Here is a 20,858-nt window from a genome sequence, read left to right as displayed (position 1 = left end):
CAAAGGATAACTCCCTCGCCCCCACCATGGCGATAGTACACACATTTGTCAGCTTCGTTTACAACAAAGCCTGCAGCTGTTAAAGTTCTTTCAAACTTCTCATGCCACTGTTTGGGTGCTTGCTTGAGTCCATACAAAGACTTCAGCAACTTGCACACTTTTCCTTCCTGACCATCTAGTACAAACCCATCTGGTTGTTCCATATAAATTTCCTCGTCCAACTCTCCATTTAGGAAAGCAGTCTTAACATCCATTTGATGAACGAGAAGACCATGTGAGGCAGCTAGTGAAAGTAGAACTCGAATAGTGGTCAGTCGAGCCACAGGTGAGTAAGTATCAAAGAAGTCTTCACCTTCCTTTTGGGTATAACCCTTAGCCACGAGCCGAGCCTTGTACTTTTCAATAGTACCATCAGGCCTAAGCTTCTTCTTGAATACCCATTTGCATCCTATAGGTTTGCACCCATAAGGACGATCAGTTATCTCCCAAGTTTCATTCGCCAAGATGGAATCCATCTCGCTACGAACCGCTTCCTTCCAGTAGTCAGCATCTTCAGATGCATAGGCCTCTGAAATAGAACTGGGAGTGTCATCTATGAGATACACAAGAAAATCATCACCAAAGGACTTTGCAGTCCTCTGTCTCTTGCTCCTAGTAGGAACTTCATTGTTCTCCTCCACAGGACTTTCAAAGTGTTCCATCGAAATGGCAGGTTCGGTAATTGTGACTGGTTCCTGATTCGATGAACTAGGCATCTCCTGATTAGATGAGGTGGCCATATCCTTCATGGGAAAGATATCTTCAAAGAAAGTCGCATCATTTGACTCCATGATCGTACCGACATGCTGTCAGGTACCTTAGATTTTACAACCAAGAATCTATAACCAATGCTATGAAAAGCATATCCCAGGAAAACACAATCCACGGTCTTTGGTCCGAGCTTGCACTTCTTTGGAATTGGCACATTGACTTTCGCCAAACAACCCCAGGTTCGTAGATAAGAGAGCTTTAATCTTTTCTTCTCCCATTCCTCGAATGGAGTTATCTCTTTATTCTTTGTGGGAATTCGGTTTAGGACATGACATGCAGTCAATATCGCCTCCCCCACCATGCCTTGGAGAGACCCGATGTGTCCAACATGGCGTTAACCAAATCTGTTAGAATACGGTTCTTTCTTTCGGCCACTGCATTTGACTGAGGTGAATAGGGAGGCGTCCTCTCATGGATTATACCATGTTCCGCACAAAAAACATCAAATTCATTGGAAAAAATACTCTCCACCACGGTCGGACCTAAGCCTCTTGATTTTCCGATCAAGTTGGTTTTCCACTTCAACTTTATAGATCTTGAAAAAGTTCAAAGCCTCATCCTTAGATTTCAGAAGATACCACGGCAGTATCTAGTGGAGTCGTCAATTAACGTCATGAAATATTTCTTTCCACATTTTTTCAAAACACCATTCATTTCACATAGATCTGAATGTATGAGTTCTAGTGGTGCAAGATTTCTCGTTTCCGCAGTCACATGAGACTTACGAGGTTGCTTAGCTTGCACACACACTTGACACTTGGAACCCTTGACAGTGGTAAAACTAGGGATTAAGTTCAACTTCGTTAGTCGTGACATGCAACCAAAGTTAACATGACAAAGACGTGAATGGCACACATTTGATTCACTATTGTTACAAATATGATTAACAACTTTATTGCAAACGTCTGATAAGGATAAACGAAACAGGCCTCCTGACTCATAGCCTTTACCAACAAAGGTTCCATACTTGGATATTACAAATTTATTCGACTCAAAGACAAGCTTGTAGCCATCTCTACACAGAAGAGATCCGCTAACAAGATTTTTATTGACGGAGGGGACATAATGCACGTTCTTCAGCCGCGCGATCTTCCCCGAAGTAAACTTCAGATCGACTGTGCCAACACCACAAACAGAAGCACTTGAACCGTTGCCCATTAGCACGGTTGAAGTCCTTGCGGTCTGATAAGACGAAAACATGGAAATATCACCGCATACATGCACATTAGCACCCGTGTCAATCAACCAATCAGGAGAATGACATACTGAAAGAATAGTGGGAAATATACCATACCCAGCATCCTTCATGTCAGTGTCTCAAATGACAACATTAGCGGTCTTGCCGCCTTTCCCAGGATGACTCTTGTCATAGCGATTAGGGCAACTAGGAGCCCAATGATCAGGATCCCCACACACATGACAAACACCTTTCTTCTTGTCATTCTTCTTCTTGAAGTTCGTGTGTTGCACAGCCTTGTTCTTCCCATCAAACTTTGCTTTACCATCACACTTGCCCTTGTTCTTGAACTTGTGGGGCTGGAAGTTCTTCTTCTGTACCAGATTGGCACTAGATCCTCCCTCAATACCTCGAGCACGTGTGTCCTTTGCTCTCGCCTTTTCTTCCACATCAAGATTGCCAATGATACCCGGGACGGAAAACTCCTGTCTCTTATGCTTCAGTAAGGTAGCAAAGTTCCTCCACGAAGGAGGAAGCTTAGTGATGATATCTCCGGCAACAAACTTGTCCGGTAGCATACAACTGAAGTGCTCAAGTTCTCTAGCAAATGACTGTATCTCATGAGCTTGCTCAACCACGGAGCGCTCTTCAGTCATCCTGTAATCATAGAATTGCTCCATGATGTACAGCTCAGTGCCAGCATCCGAGACACCAAACTTGGCCTCGAGTGCATCCCACATATCTTTTCCATTATCAATTGACACATAAGCATCAACTATGTTCTCACCAAGAACACTCAAGAGAGCGGCCTTAAACAGAGTATCCATTTTCTGAAAAGCTTGTGCCTGTTGAGCATCAATCTCTCCTTCAGGTTTGCCAAGAGTGGCGTCATAGCAACTCATAGTTTGAAACCATAAGACTTCTCTCATGCGCCATCCCTTATAGTGGATACCCTCAAACATAGGAGGTTTCATGGAAGCAGCAAAACCACTCGGGGTAAATTGCCTATAATAAGGTTTTTGGATTGTTGGAAATAAGAGCAATTTACCAAATGATTTTATTAATAGAAATATTAGATAAAGCATGACTAATATAACATGGATAAAAATAGTCATGCGATCTGACAGTGAGAAGGTAAATAACATCTGCATATATGAACTGCAACCAAACATGTCTAAAGCAGATAGTAGAACAGGTTGCATATAGAAAGAGCAAGGACACGTACGGAACAGCAGCAGCAGTAGCACTGGACTTGGGGTCGGTGTCCTCGCCAGCCATGTCGTTGAGAAGGCTGTCGACGTCGGGGAAGAAGTCGTCGGAGTCCGGGGCGTCCGTGACGAAGAAGTCAGTAGTCGCGCTGAGCGCTCCCCAAAAACCTTATCACCCTTCTCCCGTACAGGACTCAAAGAGGTGCGGTTTCGGAGGCCTACTGTCCCGACCTGCGGTGCACGCCGCAAGCCGGGATGGGGAAGATCGTAGCAGCAGCGCAGTGCTCAGGAACTTTGTGGCGAGAGGAAGGATCTTCTGGTGCGTCTCTCTGAGAGGAGCGACCTCCCTTTTATAGGCGCAAGAGAAGGAGGCGAGAGGCTGCGCCGGGAGCTGAAGAGAATGAGGGAGACGAAACGAACAGGCAGCAGGCGAAGAGGTGCGCCGTTCGTATTCAATCCCCACTACAGCAAAAATGTTTCAGCTTGTGCGTGACATTTCGTATACCCGTCGTGCGTGGCAAAAATGTAGACATCGGCTCGGCTCATTCCCGCAACCCGCGGCGAGGCGGGCGACGGAGGAGGAGCGCGCGTGGATGTCCCTCTTGTTCTCATCCTCATACATGTGGAGAAAGAGCCTCCCTTATGAAGAGGTCCAACTCCCTCTAAACTAGCAATGTGGGACTAAACTTTAGTTCCACCTCTTGCCTTGCACGAATGGGCTGCGTGGGCCTCTAGGATTTATTAGGAATTTCTGAAACTGCTATTGGTTAGGCCCAAAATAGACAATATTCCAGCACCACCACCCACCGGTCTCATTTAATCCACGCGTGTGGAAGGCCCCCACAAATCAGCCGCCCAGTCCATCTATCCCCAGTCCTTTTTAAGGCCACGTGTGCGTGTGGGGGCCTGTCCAGTCCACTCTTCCCGGTATTTTTCCTCTCCCTCTACCCCCAAGGCGACCGACAAACCCTAGCCACCGCCACCCACCACCATTCGCCCGCCAAGATGCCATCAAAGTGGATCCTGTAGAAGTCTAGGAAGCACGACCACGAGGCCAGCTCATCCTCTGGGTCCTATGGACCATGCCGTCGCGCGGCAAGCTTCGTCCTGACGCCGCCCGCAACAGCGTATCTACATCGGTGTCGTTCAATGCCAATGGTACTGGGATGAGGCCACCCCGGTGCCGAGGCTTGACGTCCGCTATCGGCCGGCTGGCACCTCAACCCAGAGAGGGTGCTCGTGCCTCCCGTTCAGGCCACCAGTCGCGCGTGCCTACTGGAGATACACCGCCGCCGAGATCAGTTCCCCAAGGATCTCCGCCGTGACCCGGCGTACGCCATCACCTCCCCTTCTGGGACACTTGGTTCTGCAACGGTCATGACGCGCGACACCAGCCGTACTTCGTCGCCTGTGCCCCCCTCGTACGGGTGCTCCCAGACCCCCGCATGCATGTGGATGTGCGCATGTGCGTGCTCCCAGTCCACCACACCCAGCCGTTGTGTCCGACTACGCCTCCCAGATTGACTAGGGGACGACGAGGACCTCAAAAAGTCATAGAGGAATTCGAGCTCTGTATGAGAAAACAATCGGAAAAAAGTCAAAGAAATCCGAAACTTTTTTTGAATTTCTTTTGCACTAGTATATAAATTTCTGCGAAGGAAAAAGATCCCATTGACTTCATGGCCAAACAATAAAATTCTGAAGTCAATGCGGGTTTTTCCTTCCCTGAATGATTTTTACAAATACAATAGAAGGTCAACTTTTTATTACAAAAAAATTTCAGATTTTTTTGACTTTTTTGTAGTTACTAATTGTGTCTTACCTACCCAGAAACCAAACGCCCGTGTCCAACGATTAAACCCTATAAGCTAAACAGGCTGAGTTGGGCCCGATGTGTACAGTTTTCACTAGATAGCGTTGGGCTCGAACATGATCAGTGCTATCGGGTGAACAGTGCCGCAGACGGAAATAGTGGCATGGCTTCTTTTTCCAACAACGGCGAAGCTTGCCGAAGGTGGTGGTTAGGTGTCACGCCGTGCGTAGAATTTTGGGGAATATTTGATAGAGATTTGCCAGGGGTTGGTGGTCTCCTAAAATGGTGGATCGGGGTAGGAGGAACGAGACGCGCTACAGCTAATTATTCTAATTTGGCATCTGATTTGTTTATTTTCATTCCCAACTGAGTGGCATATATATAGTCTGTTATAAGTCTATAAATCGCGAGTTGACATGCCACCACGCGAGGTCGTTATCCGCACCACCCGTCCCCACGCGATTCGTTAATTCAATACAACGTTGGCGTATAATCTCCCATGGGCAGCGTACTTCAGCTCGTATAGCGCTTGTATTTGACTCTGCGAGCCACAATAAAGGCCCACATGGCAGCCTGCAGCGCCAATGGCTACCTGCATCAGGCGGGAGCGAGCCCCGCAGAGGTATTTATTGCGCGGCAGTGACAACGGCTAGCTGCACCAGGCGGCAGCGAGACAGCATGAATGGATTAGTTCGTGAGCTCCTTCAACACACCTACTCCTCTAATCCACCATGTGTCATTCGGTGCTCTCATCAACTCTGGGTACTCTATGCAACTTGTTCAGAATCATTTGGTGGACATTTCAAGCTCATTTTTTTGCAAGGGGCAATGCAAGCTCCTGTACTAGGTTCCCAACGAGCCTAGAAAATCAATAACAAAACCTGGCCTAAGCGCATATTTTGAGCATAGCAACGGTATTCCTATAGTAGGAACATTAACGAACGGCTACCCTTCCGCTGTCACTTGAGCTTGATACAATGGTCACCTTATCATTTTGTCTTCCCCCAACTGGCAGATTGAAGAAGGTTGCACAGTGTATGAGTATTACTGTTACCTTCCCATGAAATTTGTTATTAACGTAACACATATACTCCCTCCGTTCCAAAATAGATGACCCAACTTTATACTAAAGTTAGTACAAAATTGAGTCATCTATTTTGAAACGGAGGCAGTATGTTATTTACATTCATTCTTATGGGGATATGCCATCATCCACGAGGTAATACTGCAGCATTAACATGAACAGTGGGAGTGCTTTGATGAACTGATACAACAGTACCCTCAATAATACACACGAAAAATGAAGTTGGGCAACACAAATCAAAACAAAACCGGCAGCTCCAGACTTGTTAAATGCCATTCAAGGCATACAGGTTTGAGACAGCCACATTTAAATGTTGTAGACCAGTGTTTTAAATGGCCTGCACCACATTAACATGGCAGAACGGTCAAGACCGTATTCTGCATGCATATTCGCTTGTATCTAATTCCATTTAAGATGGCTAGCCACCAACCCATACACGTATTTGCTGAATTAACCTCGCGTATTGTTTGGGTATTCATTCAATCACTATATTAATTGCTAATCTTATAGCATAGATGGACCGCCCAGATTTCATCCTCGCGGGCCACCATGTCCCAAAAATCCGTGTCGGTTATAAGTGAACTAAATCAGTGTGCTAAAAGTAAATGAAAGAACCACATGACACATGTGGCAAGCAATCCAAACTATTAAAAAAAGTAAATAAACTGCTTTAGAACACAACCTTATGTTAAATTCTGGGTCATCTTAGTTATGCATCTTAGTTATGCAGAGGCTGAGTGTGTGTTCATTGTGTTTGTATCTTCTTGATGCTTTATTCTGGGTCAATAAAATTCACCCTTCATCGAAAAAGAACACAGCCTTACGTAATTCTATTTCTATCCAATCAACCGTTCGTTGCTTTAGATAGATGCGTTCTGGACCGTCCGATTACTGAACCTTGAGGTGTCGCTGTTGTTCTGTCTCTTCTTCAGGTATCTTCTGTCTCTTCTTCAGAGGTATCTTCAGAAGGTACATTAGGGGCAAAAGGTACGTAGAGCATCCAGTGGAGAACCCGATTTGGGCACTAGGCGGGCGAAGAGAAATCCGGCCATGCAGATCTGGAACCAACTACTCTTTCAACGGGTTTGGTTGCCCATGATGGTTGAATAAAGCTCTAAATTCCCTGCAAAAAAAGAGATTTCTTTCAAGCTCCGCCACTGGTTACAAGTGAACCAAATCAGTGCGATAATAGAAGTACATGAACCAAATCACCGCTTTAGAACTCAGACTTACATAACTCTATCCAACCAACCGTTCATTGCTTTAGGTAGATGCGTTCTGGACTGTCCGATTACTGAACCTTGAGTCTTGAGATGTGGCTGTTGTGCTGTCTCTTCTCCAGTTATCTTCAGAGGGTACTGGGCCTGATATTAGAGGCAAAAGGTAGAGCATCAAGTGGAGAGCCCGATTTGGGCACTAGGTAGGCGAAGAGAAGCCCGGCCATGCAGACTTGCTACTACAAATTATCGCCGGGGATATGTTTGTATACTTACGCTGTTCCAACATACGAATGGTTTCCCTCTAGTTAGGGTTTTGTTCCTCGAGGGGCGATCTCCGCCGCCGTCGAGACCTGTCCTTCCCCGCCCGCGACTCCTCCCCGGCTGGCACTCCTGGATCGTAGGGGACCGATCGCCCGTCTCCTCATCCGAGGCGCTGGCTGCTGGTGGGTTCGGTGTTGGAAATATGCCCTAGAGGCAATAATAAATGGTTATTATTATATTTCTTTGTTCATGGTAATTGTCTATTATTCATGCTATAATTGTATTGTCCGGAAATCGTAATACATGTGTGAATACATAGACCACAACCTGTCCCTAGTAAGCCTCTAGTTGACTAGCTCGTTGATCAACAGATAGTCATGGTTTCCTGACTATGGACATTGGATGTCATTGATAACGGGATCACATCATTAGGAGAATGATGTGATGGACAAGACCCAATCCTAAGCATAGCATAAAAGATCGTGTAGTTTCGTTTGCTAGAGCTTTTCCAATGTCAAGTATCTTTTCCTTAGACCATGAGATCGTGCAACTCCCGGATACCGTAGGAGTGCTTTGGGTGTGCCAAACGTCACAACGTAACTGGGTGACTATAAAGGTGCACTACGGGTATCTCCGAAAGTGTCTGTTGGGTTGGCACGGATCGAGACTGGGATTTGTCACTCCGTGTGACGGAGAGGTATCTCTGGGCCCACTCGGTAATGCATCATCATAATGAGCTCAATGTGACTAAGGCGTTAGTCACGGGATCATGCATTGCGGTACGAGTAAAGAGACTTGCCGGTAACGAGATTGAACAAGGTATTGGGATACCGACGATCGAATCTCGGGCAAGTAACATACCGATTGACAAAGGGAATTGCATACGGGATTGATTGAATCCTCGACACCGTGGTTCATCCGATGAGATCATCGTGGAGCATGTGGGAGCCAACATGGGTATCCAGATCCCGCTGTTGGTTATTGACCGGAGAGGCGTCTCAGTCATGTCTGCATGTCTCCCGAACCCGTAGGGTCTACACACTTAAGGTCCGGTGACGCTAGGGTTGTAGAGATATATGTATGCAGAAACCCGAAAGTTGTTCGGAGTCCCGGATGAGATCCCGGACGTCACGAGGAGTTCCGGAATGGTCCGGAGGTAAAGATTTATATATGGGAAGTCTTATTTTGGTCGCCGGAAAAGTTTCGCACTTTATCGGTATTGTACCGGGAGTGCCGAAAGGGGTCCGGGGGTCCACCAAGGGGGTCCACCAGCCCCGGGGGGCCACATGGGCTGTAAGGGGTGCGCCTTGGCCTATATGGGCCAAGGGCACCAGCCCCAAGAGGCCCATGCGCAAGAGATAAGAAAAAAGGGAGAGTCCTAAAGGGGGAAGGCACCTCCGAGGTGCCTTGGGGGGGAAGGACTCCCCCCCTGGCCGCACCCTTCCTTGGAGGAAGGGGCAAGGCTGCGCCCCCCCTCTCCCTTGGCCCTATATATAGTGGGGGGAAGGGAGGGCAGCGAGATCTAAGCCTTGGGCGCCTCCCTCCTCCCCTGCAACACCTCTCTCTCTCTCTCGCAGAAGCTCGGCGAAGCCCTGCCGGAGACCCGCTACATCCACCACCACGCCGTCGTGCTATTGGATCTCCATCAACCTCTCCTCCCCCCTTGCTGGATCAAGAAGGAGGAGACGTCACTGCACCGTACGTGTGTTGAACGCGGAGGTGCCGTACGTTCGGCACTCGGTCATCGGTGATTTGGATCACGGCGAGTACGACTCCGTCATCCACGTTCATTGGAACGCTTCCGCTCGCGGTCTACAAGGGTATGTAGATGCACTCCCTTCCCCTCATTGCTAGTAGACTCCATAGATGCATCTTGGTGACCGTAGGAAAAATTTTAAATTATGCTACGATTCCCAACAGTGGCATCATGAGCCAGGTCTATGCGTAGTTACTATGCACGAGTAGAACACAAAGCAGTTGTGGGCGTTGAGTTTGCCAATTCTTCTTGCCGCTACTAGTCGTTTCTTGTTTGGGCGGCATTGTAGGATGAAGCGGCCCGGACCGACCTTACACGTACGCTTACGTGAGACAGGTTCCACCGACTGACATGCACTAGATGCATAAGGTGGCTAGCGGGTGGCTGTCTCTCCTACTTTAGTCGGAACGGATTCGATGAAAAGGGTCCTTATGAAGGGTAAATAGAAATTGGCAAATCACGTTGTGGTCATACGTAGGTAAGAAACGTTCTTGCTAGAAACCTACAAACCACGTAAAAACTTGCAACAACAATTAGAGGACGTCTAACTTGTTTTTGCAGCAAGTGCTATGTGATGTGATATGGCCAGAAGATGTGATGAATGATATATGTGATGTATGAGATTGATCATATTCTTGTAATAGGAATCACGACTTGCATGTCGATGAGTATGACAACCGGCAGGAGCCATAGGAGTTGTCTTTATTATTTTGTATGACCTGCGTGTCATTGAATAACGCCATGTAAATTACTTTACTTTGTTGCTAAACGAGTTAGCCATAGAAGTAGAAGTAATCGTTGGCGTGACGACTTCATGAAGACACAATGATGGAGATCATGATGATGGAGATCATGGTGTCATGCCGGTGACGAAGATGATCATGGTGCCCCGAAGATGGAGATCAAAGGAGCATGATGATATTGGCCATATCATGTCACTATTTGATTGCATGTGATGTTTATCATGTTTTTGCATCTTATTTGCTTAGAACGACGGTAGTAAGTAAGATGATCCCTTATAATAATTTCAAGAAAGTGTTCACCCTAACTGTGCACCGTTGCGAAGGTTCGTTGTTTCGAAGCACCACGTGATGATCGGGTGTGATAGATTCTAACGTTCGAATACAACGGGTGTTGACGAGCCTAGCATGTACAGACATGGCCTCGGAACACACGCAATACACTTAGGTTGACTTGACGAGCCTAGAATGTACAGACATGGCCTCGGAACACGGAGGACCGAAAGGTCGAGCATGAGTCGTATAGAAGATACGATCTGTTGGAAATATGCCCTAGAGGCAATAATAAATGGTTATTATTATATTTCTGTGTTCATGATAATAGTCTTTTATTCATGCTATAATTGTATTGTCCGGAAATCGTAATACATGTGTGAATACATAGACCACAACCTGTCCCTAGTAAGCCTCTAGTTGACTAGCTCGTTGATCAACAGATAGTCATGGTTTCCTGACTATGGACATAGGATGTCATTGATAACGGGATCACATCATTAGGAGAATGATGTGATGGACAAGACCCAACTTAAGCATAGCATAAAAGATCGTGTAGTTTCGTTTGCTAGAGCTTTTCCAATGTCAAGTATCTTTTCCTTAGACCATGAGATCGTGCAACTCCCGGATACCGTAGGAGTGCTTTGGGTGTGCCAAACGTCACAACGTAACTGGGTGACTATAAAGGTGCATTACGGGTATCTCCGAAAGTGTCTGTTGGGTTGGCACGGATCGAGACTGGGATTTGTCACTCCGTGTAAACGGAGAGGTATCTCTGGGCCCACTCGGTAATGCATCATCATAATGAGCTCAATGTGACTAAGGCGTTAGTCACGGGATCATGCATTGCGGTACGAGTAAAGAGACTTGCCGGTAACGAGATTGAACAAGGTATTGGGATACCGACGATCGAATCTCGGGCAAGTAACATACCGATTGACAAAGGGAATTGCATACGGATTGATTGAATCCTCGACACCGTGGTTCACTCCGATGATATCATCGTGGAACATGTGGGAGCCAACATGGGTATCCAGATCCCGCTGTTGGTTATTGACCGGAGAGGCGTCTCGGTCATGTCTGCATGTCTCCCGAACCCGTAGGGTCTACACACTTAAGGTCCGGTGACGCTAGGGTTGTAGAGATATATGTATGCGGAAACCCGAAAGTTGTTCGGAGTCCCGGATGAGATCCCGGACGTCACGAGAGGTTCCGGAATGGTCCGGAGGTGAAGAATTATATATAGGAAGTCCAGTTTTGGCCACCGGGAAAGTTTCGGGGGTTATCGGTATTGTACCGGGACCACCGGAAGGGTCCCGGAGGGCCCCGTGGGCTGAAAGTGGAGGGGAACCAGCCCCTAATGGGCTGGGGCGCCACTTTGGGCCTCCCCCCCATGCGCCTAGGGTTGGGAACCCTAGGGGGGGAGTTTCCCCTTGCCTTGGGGGGCAAGGCAACCCCTTCCCCCTTGGCCGCCGCCCCCCCCTTGGAGATCCCATCTCCAAGGGCTGCGCACCCCCCTTGGGGGCCTATATAAAGGGGGGGAGGGAGGGCAGCACAGTACAGCCTTTGGCGCCTCCCTCCTCCCCTGCAACACCTCTCTCTCTCGCGCAGAAGCTCGACGAAGCCCTGCCAGAGAGCCGCTACATCCACCACCACGCCGTCGTGCTGTTGGATCTCCATCAACCTCTCCTCCCCCCTTGCTGGATCAAGAAAGGAGGAGACGTCGCTGCACCGTACGTGTGTTGAACGCGGAGGTGCCGTCCGTTCGGCACTCGGTCATCGGTGATTTGGATCACGGCGAGTACGACTCCGTCATCCACGTTCATTGGAACGCTTCCGCTCGCGATCTACAAGGGTATGTAGATCCACTCCTTTCCCCTCGTTGCTAGTAGACTCCATAGATGCATCTTGGTGAGCGTAGGAAAATTTTAAATTATGCTACGATTCCCAACAGTGGCATCATGAGCCAGGCCTATGCGTAGTTACTATGCACGAGTAGAACACAAAGAAGTTGTGGGCGTTGATGTTGCCAATTCTTCTTGCCGCTACTAGTCGTTTCTTGTTTCGGCGGCATTGTAGGATGAAGCGGCCCGGACCGACCTTACACGTACGCTTACGTGAGACAGGTTCCACCGACTGACATGCACTAGTTGCATAAGGTGGCTAGCGGGTGTCTGTCTCTCCTACTTTAGTCGGAACGGATTCGATGAAAAGGGTCCTTATGAAGGGTAAATAGAAATTGGCAAATCACGTTGTGGTCATACGTAGGTAAGAAATCGTTCTTGCTAGAAACCTACAAACCACGTAAAAACTTGCAACAACAATTAGAGGACGTCTAACTTGTTTTTGCAGCAAGTGATATATGTGATATGATATGGCCAGAAGATGTGATGAATGATATATGTGATGTATGAGATTGATCATATTCTTGTAATAGGAATCACGACTTGCATGTCGATGAGTATGACAACCGGCAGGAGCCATAGGAGTTGTCTTTATTATTTTGCATGACCTGCGTGTCATTGAATAACGCCATGTAATTTACTTTACTTTGTTGCTAAACGGTTAGCCATAGAAGTAGAAGTAATCGTTGGCGTGACAACTTCATGAAGACACAATGATGGAGATCATGATGATGGAGATCATGGTGTCATGCCGGTGACGAAGATGATCATGGTGCCCCGAAGATGGAGATCAAAGGAGCATGATGATATTGGCCATATCATGTCACTATTTGATTGCATGTGATGTTTATCATGTTTTTGCATCTTATTTGCTTAGAACGACGGTAGCAAGTAGGATGATCCCTTATAATAATTTCAAGAAAGTGTTCACCCTAACTGTGCACCGTTGCGAAGGTTCGTCGTTTCGAAGCACCACGTGATGATCGGGTGTGATAGATTCTTACGTTCGCATACAACGGGTGTTGACGAGCCTAGCATGTACAGACATGGCCTCGGAACACACGCAATACACTTAGGTTGACTTGACGAGCCTAGCATGTACAGACATGGCCTCGGAACACGGAGGACCGAAAGGTCGAGCATGAGTCGTATAGAAGATACGATCAACATGGAGATGTTCACCGATCTTGACTAGTCCGTCTCACGTGATGATCGGACACGGCCTAGTTGAGTTCGGATCATGTTTCACTTAGATAACTAGAGGGATGTCTATCTGAGTGGGAGTTCATTAAATAATTTGATTATATGAACTTAATTATCATGAACTTAGTCTAAAATCTTTACACTATGTATTGTAGATCAAATGGCCCACGTTGTCCTCAATTTCAACGCGTTCCTAGAGAAAACCAAGCTGAAAGATGATGGCAGCAACTATACGGACTGGGTCCGGAACCTGAGGATCATCCTCATAGCAGCCAAGAAAGATTATGTCTTAGAAGCACCGCTAGGTGAAGCACCAATCCCTGAGAACCAAGACGTTATGAACGCTTGGCAGCAGCGTGCTGATGATTACTCCCTCGTTCAGTGCGGCATGCTTTACAGCTTAGAACCGGGTCTCCAAAAGCGTTTTGAGAAACATGGAGCATACGAGATGTTCGAGGAGCTGAAACTGGTTTTTCAAGCTCATGCCCGGGTCGAGAGATATGATGTCTCCGACAAGTTCTTCAGCTGTAAAATGGAGGAGAACAGTTCTGTTAGTGAGCACATACTCAGAATGTCTGGGTTGCACAACCGCTTGTCTCAGCTGGGAGTTAATCTCCCGGATGACGCGGTCATTGACAGAATCCTCCAGTCGCTTCCACCAAGCTACAAGAGCTTTGTGATGAACTACAATATGCAGGGGATGGAAAAGACCATTCCCGAGGTATATTCAATGCTGAAATCAGCGGAAGGGGAGATCAAAAAGAACATCAAGTGTTGATGGTGAATAAAACCACTAAGTTCAAGAAGGGCAAGGGTAAGAAGAACTTCAAGAAGGACGGCAAGGGAGTTGCCGCGCCCGGTAAGCCAGTTACCGGGAAGAAGTCAAAGAATGGACCCAAGCCCGAGACTGAGTGCTTTTATTGCAAGGGAAGTGGTCACTGGAAGCGGAACTGCCCCAAATATTTAGCGGACAAGAAGAAGGCCGGCAACACCCAAGGTATATGTGATATACAAGTAATTGATGTGTACCTTACCAGTACTCGTAGTAGCTCCTGGGTATTTGATACCGGTGCGGTTGCTCATATTTGTAACTCAAATCAGGAACTACGGAATAAACGGAGACTGGCAAAAGACGAGGTGACGATGCGCGTCGGGAATGGTTCCAAGGTCGATGTGATCGCCGTCGGCACGCTACCTCTGCATCTACCCACGGGATTAGTTATAAACCTCAATAATTGTTATTTAGTGCCAGCTTTGAGCATGAACATTGTATCTGGATCTCGTTTAATTCGAGATGGCTACTCATTTAAATCTGAGAATAATGGTTGTTCTATTTATTTGAGAGATATGTTTTATGGTCATGCCCCGCTGGTCAATGGTTTATTCTTGATGAATCTCGAACGTGATGCTACACATGTTCATAGTGTGAATACCAAAAGATGTAAAGTTGATAACGATAGTCCCACATACTTGTGGCACTGCCGCCTTGGTCACATTGGTGTCAAGCGCATGAAGAAGCTCCATGCAGATGGACTTTTGGAGTCTCTTGATTACGAATCATTTGACACGTGCGAACCATGCCTCATGGGTAAGATGACCAAGACTCCGTTCTCCGGAACAATGGAGCGAGCAACCAACTTATTGGAAATCATACATACCGATGTGTGCGGTCCAATGAGTGTTGAGGCTCGCGGAGGATATCGTTATGTTCTCACTCTCACTGATGATTTAAGTAGATATGGGTATGTCTACCTAATGAAACACAAGTCTGAAACCTTTGAAAAGTTCAAGGAATTTCAGAGTGAAGTCGAGAATCAACGTGACAGGAAAATAAAATTCTTACGATCAGATCGTGGTGGAGAATATTTAAGTCACGAATTTGGTACACACTTAAGGAAATGTGGAATAGTTTCACAACTCACGCCGCCTGGAACACCTCAGAGAAATGGTGTGTCCGAACGTCGTAATCGCACTCTATTGGATATGGTGCGATCTATGATGTCTCTTACCGATTTACCGCTCTCATTTTGGGGTTATGCTTTAGAGACTGCCGCATTCACTTTAAATAGGGCACCGTCTAAATCCGTTGAGACGACACCGTATGAATTATGGTTTGGGAAGAAACCTAAGCTGTCGTTTCTAAAAGTTTGGGGATGCGATGCTTATGTCAAGAAACTTCAACCTGAAAAGCTCGAACCCAAATCGGAAAAATGCGTCTTCATAGGATACCCTAAGGAAACTATTGGGTACACCTTCTACCTCAGATCCGAAGGCAAGATCTTCGTTGCCAAGAACGGGTCCTTTCTAGAGAAGGAGTTTCTCTCGAAAGAATTGAGTGGGAGGAAAGTGGAACTTGATGAGGTGATAGTCACCCCTTCCGAGTCGGAAAATAGCGCAGCGCGGGAAAATGTTCCTGTGGTGCCTACACCGACGGGGGAGGAAGTTAATGATGATGATCATGAAGCTTCGGATCAAGTTGCCACTGAACTTCGTAGGTCCACAAGGACACGTTCCGCACCAGAGTGGTACGGCAACCCTGTCCTGGAAATCATGTTGTTAGACAACGGTGAACCTTCGAACTATGAAGAAGCGATGGCGGGCCCGGATTCCGACAAATGGCTAGAAGCCATGAAATCCGAGATAGAATCCATGTATGAAAACAAAGTATGGACTTTGACTGACTTGCCCGATGAGCGGCGAGCCATAGAAAACAAATGGATCTTTAAGAAGAAGACGGACGCAGATGGTAATGTGACCATCTACAAAGCTCGACTTGTCGCTAAGGGTTATCGACAAGTTCAAGGGGTTGACTACGATGAGACTTTCTCACCCGTAGCGAAGCTGAAGTCCGTCCGAATCATGTTAGCAATTGCCGCATACTATGATTATGAGATATGGCAGATGGACGTCAAAACGGCATTCCTTAACGGCTTCCTTAAGGAAGAGTTGTATATGATGCAGCCGGAAGGTTTTGTCGATCCTAAGAATGCTAACAAAGTATGCAAGCTCCAGCGCTCAATCTATGGGCTGGTGCAAGCATCTCGGAGTTGGAACATTCGCTTTGATGAGATGATCAAAGCGTTTGGGTTTACACAGACTTATGGAGAAGCCTGTGTTTACAAGAAAGTGAGTGGGAGCTCTGTAGCATTTCTCATATTATATGTGGATGACATATTATTGATGGGAAATGATATAGAATTCTTGGAAAGTATAAAGGCCTATTTGAATAAATGTTTTTCAATGAAGGACCTTGGAGAAGCTGCTTATATATTAGGCATCAAGATCTATAGAGATAGATCAAGACGCCTCATTGGTCTTTCACAGAGTACATACCTTGACAAGATATTGAAGAAGTTCAGTATGGATCAGTCCAAGAAGGGGTTCTTGCCTGTATTGCAAGGTGTGCAATTGAGCACGGCTCAATGCCCGACCACGGCAGAAGATATAGAAGAGATGAGTGTCATCCCCTATGCCTCGGCCATAGGGTCTATTATGTATGCCATGCTGTGTACCAGACCTGATGTAAACCTTGCCGTAAGTTTGGTAGGAAGGTACCAAAGTAATCCCGGCAAGGAACACTGGACAGCGGTCAAGAATATCCTGAAGTACCTGAAGAGGACTAAGGATATGTTTCTCGTCTATGGAGGTGACGAAGAGCTCGTCGTAAAGGGTTACGTCGACGCTAGCTTCGACACAGATCCGGATGACTCGAAGTCACAGACCGGATACGTGTATATTTTGAATAGAGGAGCAGTAAGCTGGTGCAGTTGCAAGCAAAGCGTCGTGGCGGGATCTACATGTGAAGCGGAATACATGGCAGCCTCGGAGGCAGCACAGGAAGCAGTCTGGATGAAGGAGTTCATTACCGACCTAGGGGTGATTCCCAATGCGTCGGGCCCAATGACTCTCTTATGTGACAACACTGGAGCTATTGCCCTTGCGAAGGAGCCCAGGTTTCACAGGAAGACCAGGCATATCAAGCGTCGCTTCAACTCCATTCGTGAAAGTGTTCAAAATGGAGACATAGATATTTGTAAAGTACACACGGACCTGAATGTAGCAGATCCGTTGACTAAACCTCTCCCTAGGGCAAAACATGATCAACACCAGGACGCAATGGGTGTTCGATTCATCACAATGTAACTAGATTATTGACTCTAGTGCAAGTGGGAGACTGTTGGAAATATGCCCTAGAGGCAATAATAAATGGTTATTATTATATTTCTGTGTTCATGATAATAGTCTTTTATTCATGCTATAATTGTATTGTCCGGAAATCGTAATACATGTGTGAATACATAGACCACAACCTGTCCCTAGTAAGCCTCTAGTTGACTAGCTCGTTGATCAACAGATAGTCATGGTTTCCTGACTATGGACATAGGATGTCATTGATAACGGGATCACATCATTAGGAGAATGATGTGATGGACAAGACCCAACTTAAGCATAGCATAAAAGATCGTGTAGTTTCGTTTGCTAGAGCTTTTCCAATGTCAAGTATCTTTTCCTTAGACCATGAGATCGTGCAACTCCCGGATACCGTAGGAGTGCTTTGGGTGTGCCAAACGTCACAACGTAACTGGGTGACTATAAAGGTGCATTACGGGTATCTCCGAAAGTGTCTGTTGGGTTGGCACGGATCGAGACTGGGATTTGTCACTCCGTGTAAACGGAGAGGTATCTCTGGGCCCACTCGGTAATGCATCATCATAATGAGCTCAATGTGACTAAGGCGTTAGTCACGGGATCATGCATTGCGGTACGAGTAAAGAGACTTGCCGGTAACGAGATTGAACAAGGTATTGGGATACCGACGATCGAATCTCGGGCAAGTAACATACCGATTGACAAAGGGAATTGCATACGGATTGATTGAATCCTCGACACCGTGGTTCACCCGATGATATCATCGTGGAACATGTGGGAGCCAACATGGGTATCCAGATCCCGCTGTTGGTTATTGACCGGAGAGGCGTCTCGGTCATGTCTGCATGTCTCCCGAACCCGTAGGGTCTACACACTTAAGGTCCGGTGACGCTAGGGTTGTAGAGATATATGTATGCGGAAACCCGAAAGTTGTTCGGAGTCCCGGATGAGATCCCGGACGTCACGAGAGGTTCCGGAATGGTCCGGAGGTGAAGAATTATATATAGGAAGTCCAGTTTTGGCCACCGGGAAAGTTTCGGGGGTTATCGGTATTGTACCGGGACCACCGGAAGGGTCCCGGGGGTCCACCGGGTGGGGCCACCTGTCCCGGAGGGCCCCGTGGGCTGAAAGTGGAGGGGAACCAGCCCCTAATGGGCTGGGGCGCCACTTTGGGCCTCCCCCCCATGCGCCTAGGGTTGGGAACCCTAGGGGGGGAGTTTCCCCTTGCCTTGGGGGGCAAGGCAACCCCTTCCCCCTTGGCCGCCGCCCCCCCTTGGAGATCCCATCTCCAAGGGCTGCGCACCCCCCTTGGGGGCCTATATAAAGGGGGGGGAGGGAGGGCAGCACACTACAGCCTTTGGCGCCTCCCTCCTCCCCTGCAACACCTCTCTCTCTCGCGCAGAAGCTCGACGAAGCCCTGCCAGAGAGCCGCTACATCCACCACCACGCCGTCGTGCTGTTGGATCTCCATCAACCTCTCCTCCCCCCTTGCTGGATCAAGAAAGGAGGAGACGTCGCTGCACCGTACGTGTGTTGAACGCGGAGGTGCCGTCCGTTCGGCACTCGGTCATCGGTGATTTGGATCACGGCGAGTACGACTCCGTCATCCACGTTCATTGGAACGCTTCCGCTCGCGATCTACAAGGGTATGTAGATCCACTCCTTTCCCCTCGTTGCTAGTAGACTCCATAGATGCATCTTGGTGAGCGTAGGAAAATTTTAAATTATGCTACGATTCCCAACACGATCAACATGGAGATGTTCACCGATCTTGACTAGTCCGTCTCACGTGATGATCGGACACGGCCTAGTTAAACTCGGATCATGTTTCACTTAGATGACTAGAGGGATGTCTATCCGAGTGGGAGTTCATAATCAGATGAACTTCATTATCATGAACATAGTCAAAAAGGTATTTGCAAATTATGTCATAGCTTGCGCTTTAGTTCTACTGGTTAAGATATGTTCCTAGAGAAAATTTAGTTGAAAATTGGTAGTAGCAATTATGCGGACTGGGTCCGTAAACTGAGGATTGTCCTCATTGCTGCACAGAAGGCTTATGTCCTTAATGCACCGCTCGGTGTGCTGAACCTCAGCGTCGTCTGTAGATGTTACGAAACATCTGGCATACACGTTTTGATGACTACGTGATAGTTCAGTGCGGTTTAGAATTGTGGCACCAAAGATGTTTTGAAACGTCGCAGAACATGTGAGATGTTCCGAAGACTGAAATTGGGATTTCAGACTAGTGCCCACGTCAAGAGGTATGAGACCTCTGACAAGTTTCTTAAGCCTGCAAACTAAGGGAGAAAAGCTCAATCGTTGAGCGTGTGCTCAGATAGTCTGAGTGCCACAATCGCTTGAATCGAGTGGGAGTTAATCTCCCAGATGAGATAGTGATAGTTCTCCATAGTCACTGCCACCAAGCTAGTAGAGCTTCGTGATGAACTATAACATATCAAGGATAATCATGATGATCCTTGAGCTATTCGCGATGTTTGACACCGCGAGAGTAGAAATCAAGAAGGAGCATCAATTGTTGATGGTTAGTAAAACCACTAGTTTAAGAAGGGCAAGGGCAAAAGGGATACTTCATGAAACAGCAAGTCGTTTGCTGCTCTAGTGAAGAATCCCAAGGTTGAACCCAAACCCGAGACTAAGTGCTTCTGTAATGAGAGGAACGGTCACTGAAGCAGTACTACCCTAGATACTTGGTAGATGAGAAGGCAGGCAAGGTCGACAGAAGTATATTGGATATACGTTATATGAATGTGTACTTTACTAGTACTCCTAGCAGCACCAGGGTATTAGATACTGGTTCGGTTGCTAAGTGTTAGTAACTCGAAATAAAAGCTGCGGAATAAATGGAGACTAGCTAAAGGTGAGATGACGATATGTGTTGGAAGTGTTTCCAAGGTTGATGTGATCAAGCATCGCATGCTTCCTCTACCATCGAGATTTGGTGTTTGCGTTGAACATGATTGGATTATGTTTACCGCAAAACGGTTATTCATTTAAGGAGAATAATGGTTACTCTGTTTATTTGAATAATACCTTCAATGGTCTTGCACCTAAAATGAATCTCGATCGTAGTGATACACATGTTCATGCCAAAAGATATAAGATAGTAATGATAGTACCACATACTTGTGGCACTGCCACTTGAGTCATATTGGTGTAGAACGCATGAAGAAGCTCCATGTAGGTGGATCTTTGGACTCACTCATTTTTGAAAAGATTGAGACATGCGAACCATGTCT

Source organism: Triticum aestivum, chromosome 1D (assembly GCF_018294505.1).
Source record: "Triticum aestivum cultivar Chinese Spring chromosome 1D, IWGSC CS RefSeq v2.1, whole genome shotgun sequence".
In the NCBI taxonomy this organism is placed as follows: domain Eukaryota; kingdom Viridiplantae; phylum Streptophyta; class Magnoliopsida; order Poales; family Poaceae; genus Triticum; species Triticum aestivum.
Note: the sequence above shows the minus strand (reverse complement) of the source record.